The sequence below is a fragment of the Oxyura jamaicensis genome, chromosome 2 (assembly GCF_011077185.1).
Source record: "Oxyura jamaicensis isolate SHBP4307 breed ruddy duck chromosome 2, BPBGC_Ojam_1.0, whole genome shotgun sequence".
In the NCBI taxonomy this organism is placed as follows: Eukaryota; Metazoa; Chordata; class Aves; order Anseriformes; family Anatidae; genus Oxyura; species Oxyura jamaicensis.
Window position 1 is genome coordinate 89,548,985 of NC_048894.1, and position 27,850 is coordinate 89,576,834.

Sequence of the window (27,850 nt, forward strand, 5' to 3'; positions counted from 1 at the left end):
AGGGGATTTTTGCTAAGCTTTTGGAAAAATGTGACTCGGAGATTTGGAGAAATTTACTAAGAGATTTCAGATGCATGGTGAGAACACCCTCAGGTTTTCCGAAGGCTTTATTATCAGAAAGATACTGAGAACTGATAACAATGACTCTAACAATAGCAGAAAGAGTTAAGCCACAGAAATAAATGGGCTGACAGGGTTTGGAAAGTGGAGGGGAAAAAAAAAAAAAAAAAAAAAAAGACTAAGTTAGGAAATAAGCATACGAAACACTTTTCTATTGCCAAGATCTCAGCTGGTGTCACCATAACACTTGGAAAATATCCTCAGGATGCTAGGAGCCATTAAAGCAGTACAGATTATCAGAGGATAAACTTCCACTTCAGCTGCCACTGATACCAGAAGTGACCAATAAGAAACATTTGGGAAATGAAAGATGAAGAACTGAACATTGACATTCTGGGGATATCACAGAGCAAGTGCAAGGGTATCTAGAGGTCAGTCAGACAGTACCCATCTGAAACAAGGCAGGCTGATAAATAAGAGGGATAAATCATATACTAAAAATTACTATCAGCTTCAAACAGCTAATTAAAGGAAATGCTATCTATTGTTCTTCATGAGCCAGGATTTATTTTCTAAGTGGTGTGATAGGTAATGAAATGGCACAGTGATTTTTCTGTGCTTGGTGTGCCAAAATGTGTAGAAGACTACTGTGATGATTGTTTGTTTATTCATTGTTTAGAACACAGCTTCCTTGCAGCATGTGCCTGAGGGAGGTGAAAGATAACATATATAGAGCTTGTCACTATTTTCCATGGGTTGGCAACATCCATCTGACAGGGAAAGGACTCGATGAATGTCAGAATCCCCTTGATCTTGAAACCTACAAGTTCCAGTTCCAGTCTCCAATTTTTTTTATTTTTTTATTTTTTTATTTTTTTTTCCCAGTGCTCTAGGTTTTCTTGTATACCTGCATATCTATTCCCCCAAAAGATAACAGAAATCTTAACAGATGGTCTTAAACAAAAACCCCAGAGAGAAAGGAAACTGCAGTTTGAGGAAATCCTCTCTTACGTACTAACACCTCTTTAAAGCTGTCTCTGGTGGGAGTGATTAGTTCTTGATCTAAAATGTGAAGCTCTGGGACAATAAACATTCTCTTATAGCCAATACCTACTTTCAGTGAAATTAACAAGATTGTTTGCTGTTGTTTGCTGAGACATTTTCTCTTGGCTCCTATCACAACACATCAGATCAAAAGGACTCTTGTAGTGGGGAGCCACGCAGGTCAGTGGCTGAGAAATGGGACCGACTACTTTTTGTGTGACTTTGGTACATTTGGCCTCTTTATGGTCAGCTTACGAAGTGGCAGAACTGACACCTTGCCAATGTGAAGGGCTAGGCTTTGAATGGCAAGCCCCCCCCCGGTGGTGTACGGGGGGCCCCCCCCCCCTTGTATATAAGTTATGGGAAAGTCCATGGATGCCAAAGGTCTGGATGCAGTGTCCTTCAGGATGTTGACAAAGATGCTCCTGTGCCTGTTCTGAACATAAGTCCTTGCTACCTTGAGTCATAAGAAATTATTTCTTCATCTTCACTCACAAAACAGTTGTCTAAAAATGTTGACATCTGAAGCCCAAGTTCCACTTGCAAAAAAGGTGCTGCTACTTAAAGTGTTAATTGTCATGTAAACCTGTTTGCTTAATGGGGTGTGAAATAGTCCCTACTGTTAGGAACATCACCGTGCACAGGAGCTTGCCCCAAGCACTCGGGGTCATCTATTGCTGTGCTGCATGCAGCACAACCCCGAGCTGCTGTTTCAGCCTTTTGCCAAAATAGGAACATTTTACTTTCTGATGAGTCATCTGGGTTTCACTCAGATCTCATAAGATTCCCCCACCCTGTTCTTCGCTGTGCAGTCCAGCCCCTGCCCTAGAGGCCTTGCTTTCCCAGCTGAGAGCTGGATGTACCCACTTCAGCAGCTGTGGGCTCCCTTCCTTAACTAACTCGGAGGGGGCTGCTCGAGAACGATACGGAGCATTTTCTCTGTCACTGGAGCAGAACATGCAGCATTCCTGGCCTTTTCTGGCCTCCAGTGTGGCAGAGCAGTGCTGGCAACCGAGCTGGAGTTTGCCACACACTGGGCTAAGTGCTACCTGCATCAAGACAGATAGGGAACTAGGTCAACCAAAGGGGCCGGCTGTAGACTTGTTCCGTATCGGTCATATTTACTTATGAACAACACAGAAGAGCTATATGTTTCAGGAAAAAGTGCCTTTTAAAAATTATTTATTTCTAATGCAGAAGGGGAACTAGGGAAGTCTTCATTTTTTAATTTCTTTTTTAATTCTGAGAGACCTGCCCTAAGGTGACACAGGTTTGAGCAGGGGGCTGGCTGGATCAGAAGACCTCTAAAGGTTTCCATCCTTAACCAGTAATTTTCAACACTCGTGCTGTTATTTTTGATTCTTCCTGACTATAAATTATCTTGAAGAAAAAACACACACACACACACACAATACTTTAAAATCTTTTCCCTGAGTATTGTTTGAAATTGGAGCAAAAAGAACAGAACCCAGGTACTTCCCATAGATAACTGTGCCATGGGATAGTTATTTACAGTTGCAGGTCTAGGTGTTTTGGGGTTTTGTTAGAAAACTCTCATGTTTAGGCTGCTTAACAGAACTGCTGTTATGCAGAAATGTAGTCAGTTGAGAGATAAACAGTTTGAAGGCTGTACTCCCTGCTGCAATAGCAAAGTGGCTTCTCACACCTATTTATAGTATCCAAAGTTGGTTGTGAAGCTGCCTTCAGCACTGATTCTTCCGGTTTTATTCTTGGTGAGTCAGATGGCAAGAAGGGATGGAATATTTACTTCTAGAGTACGTGAAATAATCTGAACATGAAAGATTTCTATCATTTTCTCAGTAATTCGTTTTGGCTGAATTCATTCAAAATTAAACTGTTTGCCCAGCTGATATCCTTGATTCATCATCCTAGCTGAGACAGATCTTCAAAACCATTTACAAAACCTAGACAAACATATCTGCCATCAGCTTCGATCATAAAGCCGGTAAATACGCAGAAAATCTGACTCTTTAGAGCTGACAATGATGGATATAATTTAGACACAAGGGAGGTAACAGAGAGAATCAGACTGATGCTCGGAGCGAACTTAAACCCAGAGTTTCACAGCTGAACGTGGGTGGGTGGTGCAGTGCTCCTGATTTCCTTCAGAACTGTTGCTGAGGCACAGTGGTAGCACAGCATATTTTATCTGCACTGGGGAAAAGGCGCACGGGTCTTCATTGCTATTAATGTGGCATTACCACCAAAACTTGTTCCTCTTTTGAAGGAAAAACTGAAATGGGGAGGGTGCTTAGGGACACGGTTTAGGGGTAGGCTTGGCAGTGCTAGGTTAATGGCTGGACTTGATTTTAGAGGTCTTTTCCAACCTAAATGATTCTATGAGTCATGAGCCCGGAGCAGCTGTAGTACGGAGGAAAAGCTCCACATGATAGTAATTTAATCAGACTGCAGAATTAATGTCCTGACTGGTCACAGAAAACAGAAAACATCTTCAGCGAGGTCTGTACCGTAGCTGCAAAGTTCTCCAGTGCTGAAGGGAGCTGGCCTTTCTGAATGTGGCCTGTATGCAAGGCTGTGCTCCTCAGAGAGTTTGCACAGAAAGCAGAACAGCAAGGGGTAGATGATTCAATAGCATCATTTTCTCTAACGCCCCAGAGGTCTCTGCCTCAGCATCCCAAGTCAGACAAAGCTCAAAGCAGTTGCATGCACATCTGTTAAACAAAAGCCAACATCAGAATTGTCATTCGCTTACCGCTTATTTGAAGCATGAGGAGGGGCTGATGCAACCTCCAGATTTTATTTTATTTTTTTTCCAGAGGGCTCATAGCCACATGTTTTTATATGTTCTTTTCATTATTATTAGACAATGTTAACAGCAGTGCTCACATATGGCCTGCATCAGTCTCCTGAAAGGTCATTTTGGCCCTCAGCGAGGGAAAGATTTGTTTTCCCTCTTTGGAAAAGTCATTTTAAAGTGGCCATGCTGGTAGGCATGGTAGGCATAACAATTTTGTTGATTCATTATGGGCTTAGTTAGTGCAAAAGAAAATATTTTTTTCCTTACTGTCTCCTTAAGAAACGTTTCCCTGATGTAAATATTTGTTTTATTAGTCCCACCCTTCCTCCTAAGCCACTCAGATCTCTGCATCCCTAGGCACTGTTTGGAGAAAAGAGCTGCTTATCATGAAGCATGGGGGAAAGATAGGATGGTGAAAAGCCCAAAGGGGTAAAGGTCCAGACAGAGATATACCAGCAGGTCCATAAAGAGCTTGCCACAGTGCCTGGTGGCTCTCTGCTTGTTTCATTTGCTCTGCTGGTTAATCATTCATTTCTTGGAGTGCCCAGGCACCACAGTGATGGACATGCTACCAGTGCCACAGACAGCATATCCCATGCAGCATATTCATTAAAGAACTGTTTTTGAAAGGAAACACTAAAATAAACACAACTTTTGAAAATCCTCAGCATAGCTAACATTGCAGTTTACCTTCCTCTCTAACAATACACATTAGCATGTCAGGACATAGGCTTCTTGCTCCCACTTTGTGCTCTTCTTTCTGTTGCCGATATCCGCAGCTTTCCCATGAAAACGTGAGTAGTCTGGATGGCTTCAGATTCCTTCCATATGTCAAGTGTTGCACATTCGTGCATCGCCCTTTCTGCGTGGCTATTGTGGTGTTTGTTCCGTTGTCATCGCTACTACAATCAGAGAAAGAGCCTCGGAATGAGAGCCAAGTGCATCTTGGATCTATTAAGCCCCAACAGTTTGCTCGTGTGACCTTTGTGAAGCGAGGGGTGTAAAGTGCAGCGTTGAAAGTCCTGGCCAGCAGCTAAGCGTGCTGGCTGCTGGATCGCCAGCTGGCCAGCTCTTCTGCCTCCTTCTCCAAATGTGAAGGCCTCTGCCCGAGTAGCTGCTATGGAACATCTCTTCTGGAGCATCACATTTGCAGGTCTGATCCTCACACAGGCCACTGTTGCTGCTTTTTATAGTGCCGTGCTATTCATAGCTCTGTTTGAATATTTATGGCGGCCGCCCCTGGAAAGTTAGTACTGAGCAATATTCTTCCGCAAAGGGCATTACTGTGCTAGCATCCCTCCAAGATAACTGCATCAGATATAAAAACAAACGTTGCATCTTTATCATGACTACCTTATGAGTTTGCTCCTGCTTTTGGTATCTTGAATTGCTTCACAGTGCTTCCCTCTGAACACTGGTGCCTGGAGCAGATTGAGCTGGCAGTCTGTGAACCCCTAGCACATGACATGCCCAGGAGACAGACAGAGCTACCGAGGAGGAAATCAGAGCCTGATGTAAGGTATGCACTCACTGGAGCTGGATAATTGTTCCTCAGACTCCATTGATCATAAAAACTAATTTTAACTTTTGTTACAGCCCTCAGGAAGTGGAAAAACACACACACACACATTCTTTCTCTCCTATATTTCCCTCATATGATAAAAAAGCACCAAATATTTTTTCAGGCCTATCTTACCATCTGCTCTGTCAGCAATTAGCTCACCAATTGGTGTGGGCTGAGTTCCATTAATATAGAGTAAAACATACAGAAAAGCTCAAAACTCAGACAGTAAGGTGGAGATGCTGTGCTGTTTATGTCTCCCTGGCACGGGGCAGGAAGGGCCTGTGGCGCACTGCTTGCTGAAGGCTGGAGACATGAGCAGTACAAAGACAGAGCAGCACCATTTGAATAGACCATTTTACTGATACCACCACCACCACCAACAAAAAGTGTAGTAATGACACTAGCAGGACAATCCTCTTAACATTTCTGAGCAAAAGGTGAGATTTATGGGGCTTGTATTAGAAGTATCCCCTCCTCTTTGCAGTATAAAAACTTTCCACCCTGGCACAATCTGCTCCTTCAACTTTCTAAGGATACGCAGATCCTTACAACCCCTACACGTGCAGCAACTCTGTTCTGCTCTGGCATTTCAGTGGGCAGAAAGAACAGCCCTTGAGGAAAGCTGAGAAAGAGCACTGCTTGCCTCTTGTGCTTCTGCAGACTTCAGGAGCCAGTGCAGGTGGACTCACTGCCCTCTCCCTGGTGGAAGTTGGGTCCGGCTGCATGGGAAGGCACCAAATGGTGCACGTTAATGCTGTGGAGTATCAAAGTAATACCTCAACAATTCTGGTGCCTGCAGTATGATTGCAATACTGAGCTGTGGTATCGGAATCAGCAGATCGCTGCTTTTGAGATGACAAACAGCTACAGTGCCGACGTTTCCCTTTAAAAAGCTTTTCTTGCTGTGTTGTTGCCAGCCATTCTGGTGATCCTTCTTGCCAATCACTTCGTCTTTTCCATTATTCTAATGCAACTTCTTTGGTGTTCCTTTGCATTAAATCTGAGGGGTATTCAATGACTTTCACAGGTACAGTTCAATCAGTTCCCTCATCCTTCCCTTCCCAAGGGTGTTCCATTTTTGACGACCACCCTAGGAACACACCCAACACACGCAAGTTGAGCCTGGATAGAGGCATCTCCTCCTGCCAGCAGATCTGTGCACTTGTTTTTTCCATGGGCTATTGTTTGGAACTTGGCAAGCCTTTGAAATCTTTCCTGGATGAACAATTCTGGTTTAATCACTTTTTTTTTTTTTTTTTTTTTTTTTTTTTTTTTTTTTTTCTTTTTGCGTGAGCTGAAGTGAAAACAAACATGAACATAGGATGCTGAGCTCAAACTCAAATCCAGTCTTTCCCACTGTGAGACCAGAACTGACAGTTTCAATTTGGCCCTTTATGGATTACGATCCAGCTACAGAATTAGGTGTTGAATCTGAATGGCATCCAGGTTCTGTGGTACTCATGTAAATATGCTGGCTTAGTGTTCCTAGTGTGTTTACAGCCTGTTATTCATTTCTAACTAGTGGCATTTTCCTTTTTAGCTACAGAGAGAGAAGCTATGTTTTTACCATTGGTATTAGGTTTGATACCATCTGACAGTAACAAAATGTGAAGATCTAAAAGCACAATAAACATTCAGATATGACAACCAGATGTGAGTCCATTTCTAATAAAACTTAAATCTGCTGGAATGAACAGAGAGAGTTTTTGTAGTTTGCACAAGCTCAACCATTCATTATTCACTTTTCTGTCCTCAAAGACTTGGTAGTTTCAGCTTAGGACAGTAGGCCCAAATTCAAACTGAGTTCAGGTTTTCCAGTTGCCCAGTTAACAACAGGCATTTGTACACCTGAAATTGCACACAAGGAAAGGAAAGCAATAACCAAGTCTAGTGCTGAAAAGGTCAATAAGGAATTAAGCAAAATAAAAAGCTGCTGAAGTTGTATTTAATTTTCCAGTCTCTTTGCTGTCCACCAGTCCTTTAAAAGAGTGCAAAAGAAATCATTAAGAAATTAAAAATATATTTTAAAGACCAATTTAAGAAACAGAACGTGTAATACTAACTTTGGAAAACTGTGACTATTTTCTGACATCATCTTCCATTTGTGGCTAAGGTAAAACTCCATTATTTCTGTGGACTGCTGGAGAAGTAGATGTGAATCTCACTTGATCCATTCTCATCCTGACAGGCTGACTTGGAAACCTTTAGTTTCAAAGAATATACGGGTGTCCAAGTGAGTTCACATGGAACAGATGGGTTTTCTGGAAAAGGTCTCCAATTTGATAGACTTGCAGAAGAAAATCACAGAACCAGCAGGAGACAAAGTGCCTTTGTTGTGAATGTTTGCTGGTCCCACTGAAGTTGATGCTACTTTGAGAACTGACTTCAGCCGAGATTATGGCTTTGGTTATAAACTCGTGTGAGTGTTGCAGATGAAGGCACTGATCATTAAAGCTGTGTCAGCTTCTCAACAGTGAACTGATGTTCTTTTTGGCTTAAGTTCAGTCCTTTTTGAATGAGAAGTCTTGATTTACATTAAGTGTTCCTCAACTATTCTTGTGGGGATATTAAGCTGATATTTTGTACTGTTTGTGGAGCCACCAAAGAAACAAGAAAAAAGGAAAGGAAGAAAAATAAGCCCAAACCAGAAAATACTGATTTAAGTCTGGTGGTGGCTGTTGAATGTGCTTGTCCTTCCCTCTTGCAGCTGCAAAACATACTGACATTGCAGGTGGGTCATCCGACAGCTCCCTTTCAGACTGTTGCCAATCTTGCTTCATGGATCAGCCAATAACTATGTCCTGAGTTGTGCTTGCACCTGTTTCCTCTTCTGGAATAAACAGTTTTGTCTGAAAAGGGCAATGACAAAGGCCAAAGTTGCACACCCAACCCTGCCCAGTGATGTGAAGGAAATCACATTTTCTTGATGCTTGTGGAATGAAAGTGGCAGCTGTTACTATGGAAATAGTCAATTTCTGAAAGAAGAAGTTTTGAGGAGTCTGTATATCACCACTAATCTAAGAGATTGCAGTCAAGACAAAAGGTTAAAGTTGGAGATGCACTAATTAGGAGGTTGTTGCCTCTCTGGTAATGTGAGGATGGATGCAAAGGTATTCTATTTGGTAAAATGCTTTTGTCCTGCCTGATCCCATGAACCTATTATTTTGAATGCAGAACACTGATTAATCTCTGATGTAAAACCAGTAATTTGTGTTAAAATAGGTTCAAATAGGTACTATGTCCTGGGAAGATTCTTTTTAATACTTTGTTAATAAACATTTTAAGGGTTAAGTGTTCACATTCCCCTTTTGGACACATTTTCCAGGGTTTTGTTTTGTATTTTGCAAGTAGTGATGTCTTCTCTGTCCTTTTCTCTGTGCTCAACATATTTTCTGAGGTGCTGAAATTACTGTGGTTCTTCAGATTTCTCCTTAAATGTGCTAAAAATGTTATCAGCAAACAGTAAAAAGGCTTTGTTATTTCCGCTGCACTTCCTCTGTTGATTGACTGTGCCAAGACAAAGTGAATAATACAGCAAAGTCATCATCTGCAAACAGGAATTTTTGGGCTAGATTCTTTCAGCTGTTACCAAGCGCCAAATCTTTACTGACTTCAGGAGGGTTACATCTCTCTGCAAGAGCTGAAAATATGGCAGCGTACTATTTCTGTTAAATTTCTCAGCTTTAGAGCACAGAAAGACCATCTGACAAACTCTGTTCAAGTATCTAGTAACAATTTTAAAACAATTCCACAGTTTTCCCTGGATTATTTCACAAAAGGCTTAATTTTTCTTAATTAAAACTCCTGTTGATTAAATTTTTTGTGAGCTCTAGCTGTTCAAATAATCTTGGGCCCAACATTCTTCAATTTATTTACTTGCACTTACAAGTAGCCTGCATTATCGCAAAAGCCTTTATCTGTGTAATTAGTTTTACATGGATTTTGTAATGAAGCCAGTACGTGAAAAATGGAATAGTAAATGTTGTTGGATATGTCCCCCAAAATGTCACCAGCAGCATCTCAAGGCAGTAAAAAATATCACCACCACACTATGCTTGGAAGAGCTGAGGGATGTTCTGTGACCTGTGCACATAAGCAATGCCTCTGGAGGGCTGTAAAGGGTGTCATATAATGTGATACTTCCAACTGTATATCACGTTTCAGCTTGAAGGCTGTAATTTAGCCCTAACTCTTCTGGCTTGGAGGCTGTTGTAGAAAGTCATAGCCTTATGGCTAGGTCCCTTCTTTACAGCCTGGATGAATCTGAGGTGTGTATACTGTGTTTTGTTTTGTTTTGTTTTTGTTTTTCTCTCCTTTTTTTTTTTTTTTTTTTTTTTTCCTTCTCATTCTATTGCTGCTCTTTAAATTAAACAGCACTTATCCCACCCAGAGGTCTCCTCCTCAAGGCATTCCTAGGCAGCAATTATATCCTTACTTAGTTCTTGTATTGCAAGACTAAACAGCTTAGCTCTGTCAACATGTTTGGATGGAGGACCTCAGAATCCCAGTGAATAGTTGAGGTTGGAGAGGACCCCTGGAGATCATCAAGTCCAATCTGCCGGCTCGAGCAGGGTCCCTTAGACCACACTTACCCAGGACTATGTCCAGGTGAGTTTTGAAGATTGCCAGGGAAGGAGACCCCACAAGCTCCCTGTGCAACCTGTGCCAGTGCTCTGTCACCCTCACAGTGCAGAATTGCTTTAGTTTGTGCCCGTTGCCTCTCGTCCTGTCACTGGCCTCCAGTGAGAAGAGTCTGGCCCCACCCTCTTGACATCCTCCCTTCAGATACTTAAACACTTTGATCAGATCCCCCTGGGCCTTCTCTTCTCCACGCTGAACATCCCCAGCTCCCTCAGCCTCTCCTTGTATGAGCAATATTCACCCTTTTCCCCCCAGCTGACTACAAAGCTGGTGACAGCTGCTGGGTAGATCTCCTTGGTGCTGAGTGGTGAGCCTATGATGACTGGGCTGGAAAGGCTTTGAAAAACACATCACTCATTTTAGAAGCTCTCTTCTGCACCTTTCCCCATCTGAACTCATCTTTCTTGAATGTGTATAGAATTCCAGGTGAGGTATGACCACACCTTGTACATTACCACTGACGTCTCCTAGGTACTTCTGGAAATCTCCCTCCTCATGCCGTAGAGGCCCACTTACCTTTTTCGCTGAAGCGTCACTGTTACCCATTTAATCTCATTGCCAGTCCTCATTTGGCTCTGCCCTGTTATCTCCTCACTTACCTTTGAACTTTCTGCACGTGACCTTGCTGATTACCCCCATTCTATGGCTCTCATCTTCAAGCTGCTCTGTTTGTGTAGTTTCACTGCTTGTCTGCATTGATACTACGAGAGTAGCCAGGTACAAGGGTACCTGGATCATGATGATCAAGAGCTATGAAAGGGCATCAGAGAAGCCACAAAATGAATCCCGAAGACCCTCACTGCTAAACTCTTGCTTAATGGACTCTCTATAAAACCATTTTTAATATCACTTACCTGTATTTTCTTCTCCTTTAGCTGTTTTTTAACCACCAAGTAAGTCTCTTCCTTAGTCCTCAAATTCCTTAATAATGTATAACACTGTGTCAAATGCATTCCTGAAGTTCTGAAGGATGAGATCTATTACACTGCCTATATTTAGAAAATCATTTACCTCATCTAAGAAAACAATATGGCTAGTTTCTGTGGTGTCCCTTTGGTAAATTCCCGTTGCATTTTATCCCCTTTTTCATTTATCTTTGTGTCTTTATGTATTGCTTCCCTCAAAATGTGTTTTAAGGCCTTTCATACTAATGAGGTCAAATGAAATAGTTTGTCATTTCCCAACTGCCGCCTTGTCTTATTTTTCTCATGAGTTCTTTTTTAATGTAGAGACATTTTATTTCCATTTTTTTAGCTTCAATCCCAACTTGATGCAGCTATTAAAAATACTTGCCAGTGGATCAGTGCTACGTGTCAGAATTGTTTAGAACTTGGAGACAGCAATTAACCAGACTTCAAACTTGATGCATTTTAGTTTTTGAGTTAAGTTTTCATGTTTGTGGTAGTTTCTATTTGCACACCCTCATTCTCCTTGTTCACCCTGTTTTTGTCTTTAAACACAACCTGATCCTTCTTATTGAAAACAAAATGCTTATTCAGGGCCTTTCCTTACCTTGTCTTTAATTTCTGCTCCATCCTTCCTCTGCCGTGGCACAGCATTTTTCCTTGTCTTTTTAATTTGTGTTGCTGAAGAGCAATTTTCAGTATTTGTTTCATATCCTTTGCCAGACCTAATTCAGTTGGGTTCTTGGCAGTTCAAACTTTATCTTTGTACTTCCTGACCTCTCAGATGGTTTTAGGTTGTGGACAGTACTTTTGGCTTTCTTTGTGGACTCTCATTATTTCCAGTACCTTCTTTTTGACATAGTTATTCATTCAAGTTAGGCCTGGAATTTCTAAAAGGTCCTGCTGTTTGCATCTTTGTAAAAGCTGCTTATTCGATTTACTGACCCTTTTCTGTACTACAGAATAGACATAACGAGAGAACTTAAATGGCCTTTTTATTGCTATTTTACAATGTTTTGCTATGTCAGTGTTATTCCTAAGTTCCTATGCCAACCTTGCTTCTCTCTCACGTAAATAATCCTACTAATGTCATAATCAAAACTATGAAGGTTATTTGTGTGAGAAAAGTGCTACAGATCAGGCTGTACGTTCCTTTAAGTACTTTCACCAGGTGCAGTATTTTCTCACAGTGATGACTTTTTTAGCTGAACTGCAAAAGCTGTTTAAGAGATCCACATGCAGTATTAATAGAAGAGCAGAATATTTTGAAAGGTGAGACTGCTTGGAAATGGTTCCACTAAAGGATGCAGGGACTTGTCCAGGTGTCTAGTATTTGACTAATAACCTTTTTGCCACTTGATTCGGGTTTATTTCTGTCTTTTAACCATATTGTTAGATTTTCTTTTGGCACCCTGGTGATTTGCAAATGTGTAAGTACTGTATTCAGTGCTCAGGAAAATGGTCTTTAACAGAACTAAATTGTTATATGGAGAAAGATCACAGACTCACAGAATGGCTGAGGTTGTCAGGGTACTCTGGAGGCCGTCTGGTCCAACCCCCTTCTCCAGCAGGAAGCCCGAGAGCAGGGTGCCCAGGACTATGTCCAGGTGGGTTTTGGAGATCCCCAAGGGGGGAGGCTTCACAACCCCTCTGGGCAACCTGTGCCAGTGCTCAGTCACCCACACAGCACAGAAGTGCTGCCTGGTGTTCATACAGAGCCTCCTGTGCTCCAGCTGCACCTATTGCCTCTTCTCCTGGCACTGGGCGCCACAGAAAAGAGACTGGCTCCATCCTTTTTGCACCCTCCCTACAGTTATTTAAATACACTGATAACTGTTAATCACTTAGAGGTTTTTTCAGGTCTCAAGATATGTCATAACAGCGTTGCATGAATACTGGAAAAGCATGTTCAGCAGCATGTTCAATCTCTTCCCCAGAGACCTTGCAGTTGAAGTACATAAAATACATTTAGGGCCAAAGGAAGCAAACATTTTTAAAGTCACTGTGAAATGTGAGAAATAAGGTGAAGTCTGTCAAGGGCACGACCAGTAGCTCACCCAGTCTCCTTGACTTCTCCATCTCTCTCTTAATTGCAGAAAGTTTTTTCTAAGTTTCATCCACTACAGTCATTAGTAGGAGTAGGAAATTTCAGCATAATTCTGGGAATGAGAAGAGACAAATATTCTTTTTTTTTTTCCTGCTGTTTCACTTACTTTAATAATCTGTCACCGTATGACAAAGTAGTTAGTAGAAGGAGAAAGCATGGTATGTTCTTTACCGATGATACATTGCACTTTTTAGCCAATCCAGTCAAGGAGCATATATTATCTACTAATCAGTTACCGAGGGAAGGCAGCAGATGGGTAAAAACCTGATTTGGCTGTTAATTTACAAATTTTGAACAATAGGTATAAAGTGAACAAAGAAGTAGATGACAATATGAAAATATTTTTTGCTGTATAAAAAGCTTCCGTTTATTAGATTGAGTCTATTCATAAGTAATGTTGCACAGCATTTTGAGAAGATATTAAGAAGTCTCAGTACATTTAGATTTTCAGATTAGCTGGTGAGCTCCAGAAATGTGACCTGAATTATGACTCTCCTGTGGTTTCTATTTATAAATCATTTTTTCCACTACAAATAAATTATGAAATACATTTAAAAATCATGAGTTAATAAAAAAAGAATACAAAAAAAAAAATCTAATGGGCACAGCTGCTTGGAACACTGTCATTTTTTGCTGTCAGGATAATAATAATAATAAAAGAGCAAACCTCTAAATCTCTGCCTTATATAAATATATCCATTTGCTTCATCAATCAGCATCTCAGTGAAAGTAAGTTTGACCAATAAAATTTATCTGCAATGTCATTTCTGTGTGTATTAGTCAGATTCAGGAAAGATTAGTGAGGAATCTATATGGGATTCAATATATAACGCTGTGTCAGCTTCACAAGAAAACAGGATCCTGGGTCATATGAAAGAAATGGAAACAGAGTTTTGAAGAGTGTCATCTCCTGTACAAACAATGCTGTTACTTCTCTCTCTGGCAGCAAAACTACCAGTCACGCTGTAAAAAGATTTACATACTGCGTTTACCAGAACGGTAACAAATCTGATAGAAGTAACTCACATAAGTGTTGCATTTAAGGAATTTCAAAGAAATTTTGATCAATACGGTATTTAGGCTACAAGTACCTACATAATTATCAGATACCAGCTCTGCGTTGTAAAAAGTGTTACAATGGGGCTCCCACTGGCACCAGTGTTGCCGCTACTCACACAACAAATCTTGTCCTCAGTATTCCTCTCAACAGAAAAAAAAAATCAAAATAATTTTACCACTGGAAATCATAGAATCAAAGAATCATCTGCAATGGAAAACACATTCAAGATCACCAAGTCCAACCACCAACATGACCTACTGACTACCATCACTAAGCCACATCCCTTTGTGCCACATCCACACACCTATTAAATACCTCCAGGCATGGAGACTCTACCACCTCCCTGGACAGACCATTCCAATGCTTGACCACCCTCTGTGTAAAGAAATTCTTCCTAAATTCCAATCTAAACCTCCCCTAGCACAACTTGAGTCCTATCACTTGTTACCTCAGAAAAGAGACTGACACCCTCCTTGCTGCAAACTCCTTTCAGATAGCTGTAGAGAGCAATGAGGTCTCCCTTCAACCTTCTTTTCTCCAGACTAATCAATCCCAGTTCTCTCGGTTGCTCCTCATAATTCTTGTTTTCTAGTCCCTTGCCCAGCTTCATTGCTCATTTCTGCACACACTCGAGCAACTAAATATCCTTCTTGTGGTGAGAGGCCCAAAACTGAACACAATACTTGAGGTGAAGTTTCACCAGGGTACAAGGGTACAATCACTTCCCCTGTCTCCTTCCTTGTACTCCTGCGTTGAGCTTTTCAGCAAAACAATTCTACCACATCAAGTACAAACCCTCTGTTAGCAGCCTGTGAGAGAAGTGTATTGATTAAAAATCCAGAGAACGAAAAATAACTGGTTTAATTTTCAGAAATGTAAAATGTACAGATCACTAGTTGAAAAAACATATAATTTATTTCAATGCTTATTTGTTCCAAATAATGAATATTTTTGACTTGGCTTATATGCCTATGTTGATTTTTCTTCGCTGTGGAGAAAGAACTACGGTACAAATAATGTGGCACGGATATTTACTCAGCAGTCTATCCAAACGAAGTGACCTGATTAAGGTGAAAATTTTTCATTGCAGCAGTTTTCTATTGGTGCATTAGGGGATTTATAGTGAAAAACATGTTCTTTTTGCAGGTTTGTTTTAATAAGAAACAAAAATACCTTCCAAAATCAAATATTCAACCATGAAATCATATTATTTTTAATTTCAAAAGGACTCCCTAATACCTTCTGAATAGTACGATTTAGATGCTTCTTGCTCCTGTCCTATTCAGGAGCCTGCTTTCCTGCCTAGACCTAATCTCCCATGATGTGCCACTATCTCAGCATTATGCCTATGGACATAGCTTCTTCTCTGATGAATTGAGGAAAATACAGTCTAATAATGTAGCTACACAAGGGAATGAGAATATGAGTCACTCAAACTTTAATATCGGTGAGGGCCAAATGCTTGTATTTAAAGCTCCCCTGGAAAGCTGAATTCTTCTCTGCAAAGAAAAATAAAATCACAAATATTTTTAATTAGCTCTAGACACCTAGATCTCATTTACTTTTGAATAAATATGGTGACTTCAGTAAAATTAACTTGTAATTTCAGCTGCGCAAAACCTAGCGATGCATGTGAATGGCTTCATCCAAAGGTTGTATACAACTGCCTTCATCTGATCAGAGAAAGAGAGGGGCAGTGGTGTGATGAGACTGAACTGGGGCTATTGGTATGCTTAACCCATACCGTATTTGTATGGAGGATGTTTTTGTTGATGGATCTATTAATCCTTTCAGTTGGTAGCAGTTGAGACGAAGAGCATTTTTTACACAAGAGTTGTGCGTGTGGCATGGCCCGTACAACTGAAATCCATCTGTGAACTACAGTGTCAGCTTGACATCAATTACTGCCTGTGCTTCCAGGATAGGTATCTTTAAGCATCAAACAACAAGCAGAAGTTGTATTTCAAAGCCTTGAAACCAGCTGCCTGTCTGAAAGCTCTCCAATTTGGATAGAATATTCTTAACTTGGATTGCTTAATCAATGCTCTGTCTTCACTTCATTCAATAATATAAAAATAAAGCTTCTCCATTAAAAATTTTCTTGTCATTTCCAAGCTGGCTGCAGAGGTCTGTGCACACGTCTGCCGAACTGCAAAATCTTTATGCCTCCTCCTCTTTGGAGAGTCATTAAGCTTAGAAGTCTAAGCCTCTACAGGGCTGATAGGATGGCTTGTTTTAAAACATGTCAAAACTGTTGGACGGCGGCTTGTTAAAAATTTCCACATTATTCCAATCGTTCTGACTGACTGGCCATAAATTAATGCCAGTTCTGTTGTTATTAACACATGTGACAAAGATACTTATACATCATAACTGAACCTTTAAGTGTGGGCTGGCACAGGTATTTAATGCATCTAAGCTTCTATATGATCTGTGTATTAATTAGAAATCTGAGCAACTCTTCCTCCATGTAACTGCAAGACATTGAGAGCCCGATTTTCGGAAAGGCTGGTCGCCCACCAGCTTTAGCTCAACTCAACAGTGTCACTGCTCTTTACATTTAGCTTTGTACAGGGTAAACCACACCTCTGCAGTCAACTTACAGCCCTGTGAGAGACTGTTAACTACAAGCCAGCTGTGGTGGTTTTGCCCTGCTGGGCAGCTGAGCTCCACCACAGCCGCTTTCTGACTCCCCCTCCCCAGAAGAGGAGGGGAAGAAGAAAAGGAACAAAAACAACTCATGGGTTGAGATAAGGATAATTTAATAAAAGGAAAAATAATTACTAAGGGAAAATTATTATTAATTAAATAATTTAACTAAAGGGAAAAGGGAAAGGTGAAAAAAAAACAAACCACACACACACACACACACAAAAACAAGCAGAGGCTGTGTGGAAGTGCAGAGGAAAGAAATTACTCTTGACTTCCCACCAATGAGAGATGCTCGACCATGTCCTTGAAGCAGGGCCTCGATACATGTAGCCGTTGTTTGGGAGGACAGATGTTTCCACAAGAGCCCACCCCTCCCCTCTCCTTCCTTTTCCCACCATTGATTGCTGAGTGACAGCACATGGCATGGGGCAGGTAGGGGCAGCCCATTGAAAACCACAGTGCCAGAATTTACCTGAGTTCATTCATGTGAACCCCTCAGCCTTTTGGTGAGGATGGGGAGAGCAGGGGTGGAGGAGAGGGGAGCGACCATCCTCTCCTCTGCCCCTGTGTTTCAGGAGCATTAGTCCCTGTCAGGGAGAAAGGAGGGAACAGTCCCTGTCCACAGCAAGAACTTTTTGCTCTCTGCCTTTGTATGCACCATGTGAGGGTGTGAGCCATGTCTTTCCTCTTGTCCCCTTCCTGTCATAGCTCCAAGACAGACTGTCCACATATAAGCAGCTTGTCAGAGCTCAGGAGCAAAGGTGCAGAGCCAAGTTCTGCCAGAATACGGCTTAGTATTTTATTAGTGTCAGAGAGAATTGGACCCTAGTGCCCAAGGGTAGATTTTATGTCTTTTTTTTTTTTTTCTTTTTTTTTTTTGGAAGGCTATGGTCCAAGTTAAACCATTTTATGATCTGACCAATTCATAGAGAAGAATGACATATCTATTTCCTGTCTTGTATGCTGGAAATATATGATTCCGGTGTATTATATGATTTGAGTGCATTATATTTATTATACTTCAAACTTTAAGTATTTCCTGAAATTTTCAGGAAGCCATCATTTAGAAAAGAAATACTATACTGACCAAGAATTATATGTAGAAATGATTTGGCAATTTATTTTGAGTAATGGAGAAAGTCCAAGGAAAAAAAATCATGGTCTACTTGGGATGATTTATAAGGAAGAAAAAAATAGGAGGAAAATCATCAGATAAATGACATCATATAATTCACCCTGATATAATTTGGGACTTAAAGATTTTGAGCATTTCTTAATCTGATTTGCAGGTGATGATCTGCTGCCAGAACAAATAAATCCTAGGAAGTGCCAAGACTGCTCAGCCATTTGTGGCGATACCACTCCCACATAAGGAACCTGTATCATCACCTTTTTTCAAGCAGCTTCTCTTCTTCTGTGGTAAGTTTTTCTTAGATGTTTGACTTTCTGTGTCAGGTGTTTTATGAAGAGTGAGGTGTGTTCTGGAAGGTCCAGCTCCAGTCCTAGATTTTGCTGACAGACCTGGAAGCTTGAGTCAGTAAACCCAGTCATAGGCATGTTAAACATTTGTGAGGTTTGGTAAGGCTGTGGAGTATAGTAAATAGCACAGAACTAAATTGCAATTGTCAATAACTGTAGTTTGTATTTTCTTTATCCCTAGGAAGTGAGGATCCCCATTTGCAGTGCGTAAAATTTTTTAATACTTGCATCCGTATTTGCAGCTTTGGTCTTTCAAATTCATGTCAGTCCTTTTTAATCACTCAAAAAATATCCCCTCTTCCAATATCAAAAGCAAACAGAAATCCATAGATAATTCCAACAACTAGGTTTTGGAATTGAGACCTAATTAGCTCTTATTGAGCTTGATCCAAAGTTCACTGAAGTAATTTGGAGACTTTCCATTAAAGTTAATTAACTTTAGAACAAACTTCTTTCTCAGACACACCAGTTTAGCAGTAGCAATTAGTCACCCCATCAGCAACAATACCCACTGTGTGTCAGGTGTTCTGTTTGACATTGTTTCTAGGAAAGGTGTTGCCCACATTGATGATGCCCCCCTGCGCATGTAGAGGACGTGGAAAAAACTTTATGTCCTGAGGACCCATTTATTTGGCAGTCACCAAAGCCTGTAGGTTTCGCTCATTCTGGCTTCACTGCGGAGCTTTCATCAGAAGTGTCAACATTAACAAGATTTTAAACTGCAGGCGAATATAGAACATCATTTGATCATGGCAAAGAACTGTTTGCCTCAGCACTTGTACGATAATGTAGAGTAAGCAGCAAGTCATTGATGAATCTGTAAAGCAACAGCAGTCCCAGGAGTGCTCAGGCAAAATTGCTGCGAAGAAGAAGGAAAGACACCAAAAGTGATTAAATGCAGCAGTAGGTTCAGACCTTGGGAGACCTCCAGGGACATTTGGAAAAAAAAAAAGAAAAGAAAAGAAGAAGAAGTAGGAAGATAAAGGGAAAAGAAAATGGGATGCAGAATGATGTGCTTAACCCTTTCATTGTGGCTTAATAAAAACCAAAAAGAGACAACAGGTGCTGTATGTTTATGGAACATTAGCTGGCCTGGAATCATCCTTGCAGTTACCCTAGATTTACATGCATGGTAATGATGACTTCTGATCATTCTCTATGAGTTTCCAGTGAAACTTTCACACATTATTTCAGGCCATTAACTTTCACCAGTGTTAAATGCCTTATTTGCTTTTGCTGCCCATAGAGATAATTAACAAACATATGCTAAAACCTGTATAACATTCACAAAGATAGGTAGTTAATCTTGCTTTATATATTTAAATGTGCAGCAAATTCACTAACAATATCCAGCAATACTTGAATGGGGATTAGAGATCTTCAGTGGAGTTACATTGTTGTCATAGAAGTACAACACATCTGTCAACATGGACAGCTGGTCCTTAGAATAACACTTCAGTGGCTGCCTACTTGCTCCTCATCTCTGTTTTGTCTCATATCTGACAGCCAAAGTTCAAAAGTAAAGCCAGTAGAGTCAGTGCAGATCCTTCCACAGCGATGTTTGGAGACTGGTCCCATCAATACTCGGAGATCCATGCTCATTTTCCATTTCTATTATATATTTGCTCTGTGAACACAAGTGAGTCACTCTTGGGCCAGACATAAGAGGGTTGACAGAGCTTCTCTCACATGCCCTGTCTGCTTGGATAGCCTGCTTTGTGACAGGGCTTTGTCTCCTACTATGTTCCTGTACCCAGGAAGTAGTGTTCCAATTCCACTTACCCCAGGGTACTTAAAATAACAAACTCAAGTTCCTTTCAAATAATGACATCAAGATAAAAACAAAACAACAAACAAACAAACAAAAACCTCCCTATTGAAATAGTAATCCCCAGAGTATTCCACACCCTTTATAAATTTATTTTGCAGACTAAGCAAGGTTATACTGCAGTATGAAATAGAGTGATCTGTTTGGATAAAAGTAGTTGCAAAGATCTGGCTAATATTCACATAAAGCTGAGATTAGAGAGTACATTCCACCTGCTGATAACAAAATTGCCAAGTCTGTGTACCAAAAGTAAACATTCATTTAAGGAAAACAAAGCAGCTTCTAAGTGATCATTCTGAAAAATTCAATGCCATTTTGCAGTCATTTCAGCTGCATGATTTGTGCTTGAAAAGTTATTTCCTACTTGTACTTAAACATACTTCTCTACTGTTTAAAAGTAAGATGCCTTTTACTTTCTGTGGTTGTTGATGTTGGAGATAGATGGTGATGGTTGTTAGTCTTTTATTATTTACATCAGTGTGGATGGTACTTCAGGCTATATCGGCCCTAGATGTTGTAAAGATCTTTAGCTGCATGCATATAGCCAAGCCAGTGGACATCCAAGAGAATTTTAGCCTCCAAGGTACCATCACAAAAGCAGGGGCAGTGTAGATGGGCAAAGAAGCCCATATGTGGCCAATGAAGCCCTTCCTGTTCCAAGAGAAAAAGGCACTTTAAGACTTTTCAAATCTTCAGTAAAGTAAATCACATGCTGAAGGGATTGGTCAGAAGGGGAGAATATACTTTTTTTTTTTTTTTTTCCCAACCCACAGAATAAAAAAATGTTCTCTCCTGGGCATAACCAAGGTAGAAGGCAATGCCTTAAGACAGAGAAACATATTTAGCACTACAATTTGTTGGCAGTGTTTGTACTTGTTTCCTGAGAAATACATGGAGCTTCTTGATAATGCTAGATGATAGCATTCTGCCCTGTGGGCAGATGTGTGCATAATAGATGGTGCCTAAGGCATATCTGCCCACATTTGGTGGACTCTCCTTTGTTTATGTGGCCAGGTGGCTTAGTTTTGTTATATTAACTGTTGAGAACAATCTCTTCTTAATGTCAGAAATCAATACTTTATTTATAAGCATTCAGATAACAGTAATGATTTTTTTTAAGTGCATGGAAAAGTAGTGTGTCACTTCTTTTCCTGTGATTGAAGATACTTTAAAATCAGTGGACTGGTCACACTGATTTTGAACTAATCTATTTTTGCTGTTCTTCCAAATGATGTACATTCACGGCAAACGGTGTCAGAATCTGGCTAGAAATTGCTCTTGCTTCTTTGAGAGTCTATGTAGCATGTTTGAGAGTCTTGCTGTATACTCTCACCTGAGACTGAGATGAGGGCATTTTCCTTGAAGTTTTGTTGTTAAGGTTCCAGATCAATACAGGACTTACATTTGCATGTATTCAAGTACACGAGCAGTCCTTCTGAAATCAGTGGATAAAATCCTGACTCCATGGATGTCAGTGCCAAAACTCTCATTCACTTCAGTTTTCACTCACTTTCCAATGGAACAGTCTGTGTGGAAGGGGAAAGAGGTTGTTGTGGTGTTTTTTTCTTCTGGTGTTTTTTGTTTGTTTGTTTGTTTTACCAATGAATGGAGGGTAGTTAATATTTCAAGCTTTCATAACAGATGTGATATAGATATCCATGGAGAACTGTCAGAAATAATTATTTCAGTTTTGTAAAGATCTTCCGTTTTAGTAATGCCAGTTCTTTATTTTGTCCTGACTTTTACATTATATATTAATGGTAACTATATTATTATGCTGACATGAAATGTAATCTGAAGCGGTTTCAATAACATCGAGATACAATTGATGTAAAGCTTCTTACTGCATCAAACTAAAACCATTCAATCATATAAAAATAAATTGACTTGTCATTATCAAAATGCTTTTGTTTTAGATTCCTGAATCTATTTTCTTCAAGACATTTGTTTAATGGGAAATTTTGAAGTAATAGCATTCTTTCTGATTTAGAGCATAATCAAACTCTGAAGGGTCAAGATTTTCTGCAGAACAGAAATTTCAGTTTTGACTATCTTTAAATGAAGCTGTTTCTTAGCTCACTGTGGCTTTTTACCAACTCAAGGAAAATCTATGTCCTAAAAGGCTACGAAAATCTGGAGCTTAGTAGTCAAGTGCTATTCTTGATCAAAATGACATGAATATGTTTGATGGGAATCTTTCACGTACAGGCTAGATAGCAAGTAGCATCATAAAACTTCCTTTACTTTTGTAAGGGACCTTGAAAATCTGGTAAGTCCAGGAGGACAAGGGCGGTCAAGGACAGGCAGGATGTAAAAAATAATATTTAAACACATCATAAGCAGAAGCAACCATAGTGAGTTTTGCATTTAAATGAAATTTTATATGCTCAGAGGAAGCATCGTCTAGTGGTTAAAGTATAGAGTTGGGAGCTGAGCAATGCCACTTCTATTCTTGGCCATGCTGCTGCAGAGTTTGTTCCAAACAGAGAAGAGCAGAGGTCAAAAATATACCTGTATAAAAGAGCTTTCCATTTTTAATAATAGCATGAGATAAGGCCATATCCCACAGCATTAAAGAGAATCAGAACTTTGATTGTAGATAAGATTTTTATGAAATCCAGCTCAGAATTTCAAAATAGAGACCGATCAGAGTTAGATGAAAATGGGTATGAGAGGAAAGTCATATTTGGTCTGAAAATCATGTGAAGAGATATATGTAAGTATAGTCTGGGGTCAGCAAATGTAGAAAGCAGAAAGGGTAGCAATGGCACAATAATTAGTTAAGGGGTCATAAAATGTGTCCATCTCATACACCCACGAGATTTCAGTAGCAGGCTAGCACAGGATGTTAAAAGCCTCCTTTTGTATGAGTGTAAAATTACCTATAGAGAGAGATTTGTGCAAAATTCATGGAAAAATTGATGGTGTCCACAGGGTTTGTGCCTGCTGCTGAATGGGAATGAATTCAGACAAATTCAGCTGCTGAGCTGCAGAGGTAACATATACATGTGAAGTTGTCATATGAAAAAATAAAATTTCAGCTGAGACAGCTTGGAAAGCATGACTGCAGTTATGCAGAGCTTTATCCTCACTTCCTATCTCCTAGCACATGTTCATGCCATCACCAGGTTCTTCATGTATCTGTAGCATCCAGGATCTTATTGAGCAGCTTAGTTGTTAATTTGTTAAGCTAAAGTTGTTAATTTACAAAGCCCAAATTAATGTCACCTAGATTTGTCTTCTGTTACAGCCTGCTGCTCTATGTTCTAGATTCTGAAGCTGATGGTACTCGGACGTGCTGTAGGCACAAAGGTATACATTTCCAAGATAAGAAAATATATGTCTTTGCAATCACACATGTGCAGAACAACTTGTCTCTAAATGAACACAGGTGTAGTCTAAATTTCTAATGATAAGGAGTTCCATGTATTCTTTAAGTCTTGGTCCTCTACAAACCCAGAACATTTCCAGCCCTGACATCACTGAAGAGTTCATCATGTTTTGCACTTCAGGTGTGTCATGATTTCATGCTTAGAAATGCATACCTTACCTGCAGGGTACAATGTCATAGACATTCTTTGAGCGTGGTGTTGACACCCTCTGTTTGGCCTAATGGCATTCATCCAGCAGGGAGATCCCATTTCAAATCCTACTTCTGCCTGAGTAGGTATGAACTTTGCTGTCTCGCTTGGGAGCAACTTAAACACCAGGCTATGGAGTAAGCTTTGAGAAAGGGTAATGAGACATAAAGCTTGGGCTTTCCATCCCTCAGCTGAAGCTCTTCCAATTTCTATGAAGTGATTAAACTTCCATTGGATTGAAGAGAGACAGAGAGAGAAAGGAAGAAGGTGAATGAATGAACTGTACCAAAGAGTAGAGGACAAGGTGTCAAATACCTTCAGACATTTGAAGGATTTGGACATGGGAGTCCAGATCCCAAGCGAGAGCTCCAAGTATATTGGAGAGGATCTTATATCTATTTTGTTAGCAAAGAATGGCTTAAGTGTCCAACTTCAGGAAAACATTCATAGCTATGAACTGCAAGAGAAGTGTCAGCTGCAGCTCAGGCAAAGAGCTGTCCTAGGGAATAGGGGGAGAAAAGGTGCACTTCCATGTCCAGCACTACCACTTGGCCAGCCTCAGGAGGTTGGTCTTCCACATGTCACACTCTGAGGCACCTGCCTGTCCCCACGTGCTACCTAATAACACATCATTATTCAAGTCAGGATTTTTGCTGAAGCATCGAAGCATCAAGAAATATGTGTCTTTCTGACAATACAGGCCATCATACTTTTTCCATCAAGAATCCCAGTGACATCTGTAAACTTCTCTGTAAAGCTATTTAAAACCTCTGAATGAAAAATGAAGTGGCAGTAGTTTTTCTCCTGAGAATGGATTAAAAATCTAAGAGAGGCAAGGTTTTAGGGGAGAGATTATCTTTTATTAGATCATCTGCCATATTTGAAGAAGCAGGCCAGCTTTCAGGAGTGAGTCCCTCTCCACTGTAATCTTGATCAGTGCTCATTACCACAAGGAGTTACAAAAATCAAACCCCTAGTTGGTCTCTACCTATCTCTTTCTCAATTTATTGCAGGAAGTTATTTTTTTCCTTTCTGTTGCTGATTTTGTGATTACTCTAGTTAGTCATCTTGCCTGAGGTACAGTTTTCAGAAGTTGGACTGCACTACCTTTACAGCTCCAGGGACATCATTTCAGCAGCAGAATACCCATCTGCTTTGTACCATCTGGTTTCCACTTCTGCCTCTGCCACCTGAATGCACAGATCCAGAGAAGTAGGCCTGGCATTTTACAGTTTAGCATGCGTACATATAGGAAGTATATTAAATGATTAAATATTTAATAGTTAATTATTACATTTTAAAAGATGGATCTCTAAGAACAGCTGATGCTTGTTTTATTGAAGTTTAGGTACCCCAAGGCACTTGGGCTCATGGCTAAAAAGGTGTTAGCTCCTTGAAGGTTAAAAAGAGGAGAGAATTTAGGGACAGGGAGGGAAAGTATTGTCTTCTGTATTTCTATAATGACAGTCAGCTTTCACTGGAAAGTCAGTCTGCAGTGTTAGTCCCTCTGTCCATTCCCCTGCCACTCTTTGACTTCAAAGATTCTAGTTAAGCATCCACTAGTTTCTGCAAGTAATCTGCAGAGGGGACTGAACCTCTTCATTTTCTGTTTTCTCGGAAATGCATTAATGAAAAAGCAAAGCTGGTGAAAATTGACGTGGGTTTTCAGTGAAGTTTGGCTGTAGCAGTCATACCCAGCAAACTGGAAACTCTATTATGTTCTACTGAAAGATGTCCCCAGGATCCAGTCCAGTTTTGCACCTGTCCAAATTCAAGGGGTTCTGAGAGAAGCTTTTTTTTCTCAAACTGAGTCCTCAGGCTGGGATTTAGCTACTGAAGCACTAACGTACCTGTGCTTTTTTTTCTTTGTAAACAATTTTCTTGAAATTTTGGTTCATTTTGTTGTTTTCAACAAGTATCCTCAAAATCTCCAAGGGCTCATAATTATACTGGTTGCATTCATACAAATTTAAACTGTGGCAAGCTAACACCTGTATCTTACACTATGATTTCAACAAGATAGTTATGGAGTAAAGTGTCATTCACAGATATGAATAACTTGGCTTTTGCTTTCACATTTTCTTCCTGATCCTTCTAAAAAATACATAAAACATAAGGAAATCTTAGATACTCAAACTTTAAAGGTTTGAGTACAAAAATCTGTATTGTGAAGAGGCAACCTGAAAATGGCCAGTGAGAATAATAGGGCATAAAAAGTCAATTACTTGCAAGGCACTGGGATCTTGGGGAGAAAGTGTCATAACAGTACCACATAATGGCTCCATTATAAGACTATAGATCCTTTACAGAGCAAGGTTAATAAGCTCCTCTAAAACTTTGAGGAAGGTTACAACAGTCTAAACTCACTTGCTGCTTTGGTCTAATTTAAGCTTACATTAATGTTTCTACAGTCACTTGATGCTGAGTAGTGGAAGGAAACATTATAATCCACTAAATGTGCTGTTGTGATAACAAAACTTTTCAGATTTAATAATAATTAGTAAAACATTTTAAAATGAGCTAAAACTACAAAATGAAGTATAATTCAGTAAAATGAGATAATGTAAAATGCAAATCAGTAAAAATAAAGTGAATTATTACATTTAAGGGTAGAAGATGCTGAACATTAACTTTATTTATTTATTTATTTTTAGATATTAAAAATGAGGATTTAGGTTTTGATGCAAAATGTATTGGCCTGCAGTTCTTTCAGGAGCAATGCGTCACTGTTTGTTCTAACATCAATAAATTCATTACAAAGAAGCATGAATGTACAAAATTTCTTGGTATTGCTGAGTTCTCTGTGCTGAGATAGTGTCATCAGTGGAGCCCTCTCCACCCGTTCTTCCGCCTCCACTCCATTCACCATTGTGGTTATACTTCTGCATGTCACCAGGAGATATTAAAATGTAGCACATTTCTTAAAGGCTATTCAGTTTCTTCTATTTTCTGCAGGTGCATGAAAAATGCTTTTGTTGGCTCAGGCATTGATGTAATAGCAATTTCTGCAAGCTTAACTATTCAACTTCATTATTTATTTGGAGAAATTTTATGGAATGGCGTAGGGAAAGTGAAACTGAGGGAAATCTATTGCATTTTAGTGTTAAAAGAATTTATTAATTAGCATGGAATAAGAAAGAAAAAATATACAGAACATTCCCTTAAGATTTTTTTGATTGTTTGTTGTTTTGTCATCATTGTTGTTTGTTCATTTTAATAGGAATGTTCCTTCTTTCCCCTTAGCAGATTTTTTCAGTGTGTAGCCCATACCTCTCTGAGAGTCTGAGTGCTGCTCCTAAGGCATCTGTAGAACTTTGCTAAGAAAATCAACTCTATCGTGAATACATTTTAAGGAGCTACAAGCAAAAAAATGCTGAAAATGCTACATGGTAGAACCTCTATAGACTTAGGCTTTTTTTTTTCTAATATCATTTTAAAACTCCAAAGGTCTTATCCTAAACACCATAAAGTCAACAGGAAAACTACTAATGACTTCCAAGGCCTTAGGATCAACACCTCAGTTTATATGGTTTTGTTTGTCTTTGATGTATAAAATGTATGCAAGAAGATGCTTGAGTGGCAAAGATTGGAGTTTCCTGACACGGTCATTCAGCAGATGAGAAGCACTAGAAATTGGCACTACTGAGTGCTACACTCTTTTCCTTTGACTTGCTGCAAGACATTTGCACACTGGCTTACCCCTTCGGCTTCCTTGTTGTTAATCTATTGTGAAGAGTCAGAAAATATGAGGAATCCGTTTCCTTTCCTTCCAGAATCCAGCAGCTGTGAAATTTAAAGTTAAGTATCTTCAGGGGTTCTGAGACAACGCTTGAAGTCAGCAAAGCGTGCATTTCTATGTCTGCAGACAGATCCACAGTGGCCAGAAAGAGGAAAAAAAAAAAAAAAAAAAAGCATATGTGAAGGTACCTGCAAAAAAGATTTATCCTCAGAATAATAACACATTCTTTCAGGTACAATAGAGTATAGGATAGCTCTACTGAAGATAACACTGTTACTGCAAGAACAGAGCTGAGTTTGGCTCATGAGGAGCAGAGATCTTTCCCCTTATGAAAACTACCATTTGCAGGAAGACACACAGAGGAAAAAGGAATGATGTTAAGGAAAAAGGAAGTTATAGGAGTGGGAGGCT

The 27,850-nt window shown here is 39.9% G+C and overlaps 1 long non-coding RNA gene across 3 annotated transcripts in view; it reads left to right on the forward strand.

Moving 5' to 3' along the window:
• Window positions 1-27,850, forward strand: part of LOC118161117 — a 45,457-nt gene that overhangs the window by 824 nt on the left and 16,783 nt on the right. For all 3 annotated transcript variants that reach the window (XR_004747863.1, XR_004747864.1, XR_004747862.1), the window contains exon 2: window positions 18,102-18,231. This is a non-coding gene — a long non-coding RNA (uncharacterized LOC118161117). The remainder of the gene's footprint in view (window positions 1-18,101; window positions 18,232-27,850) is intronic.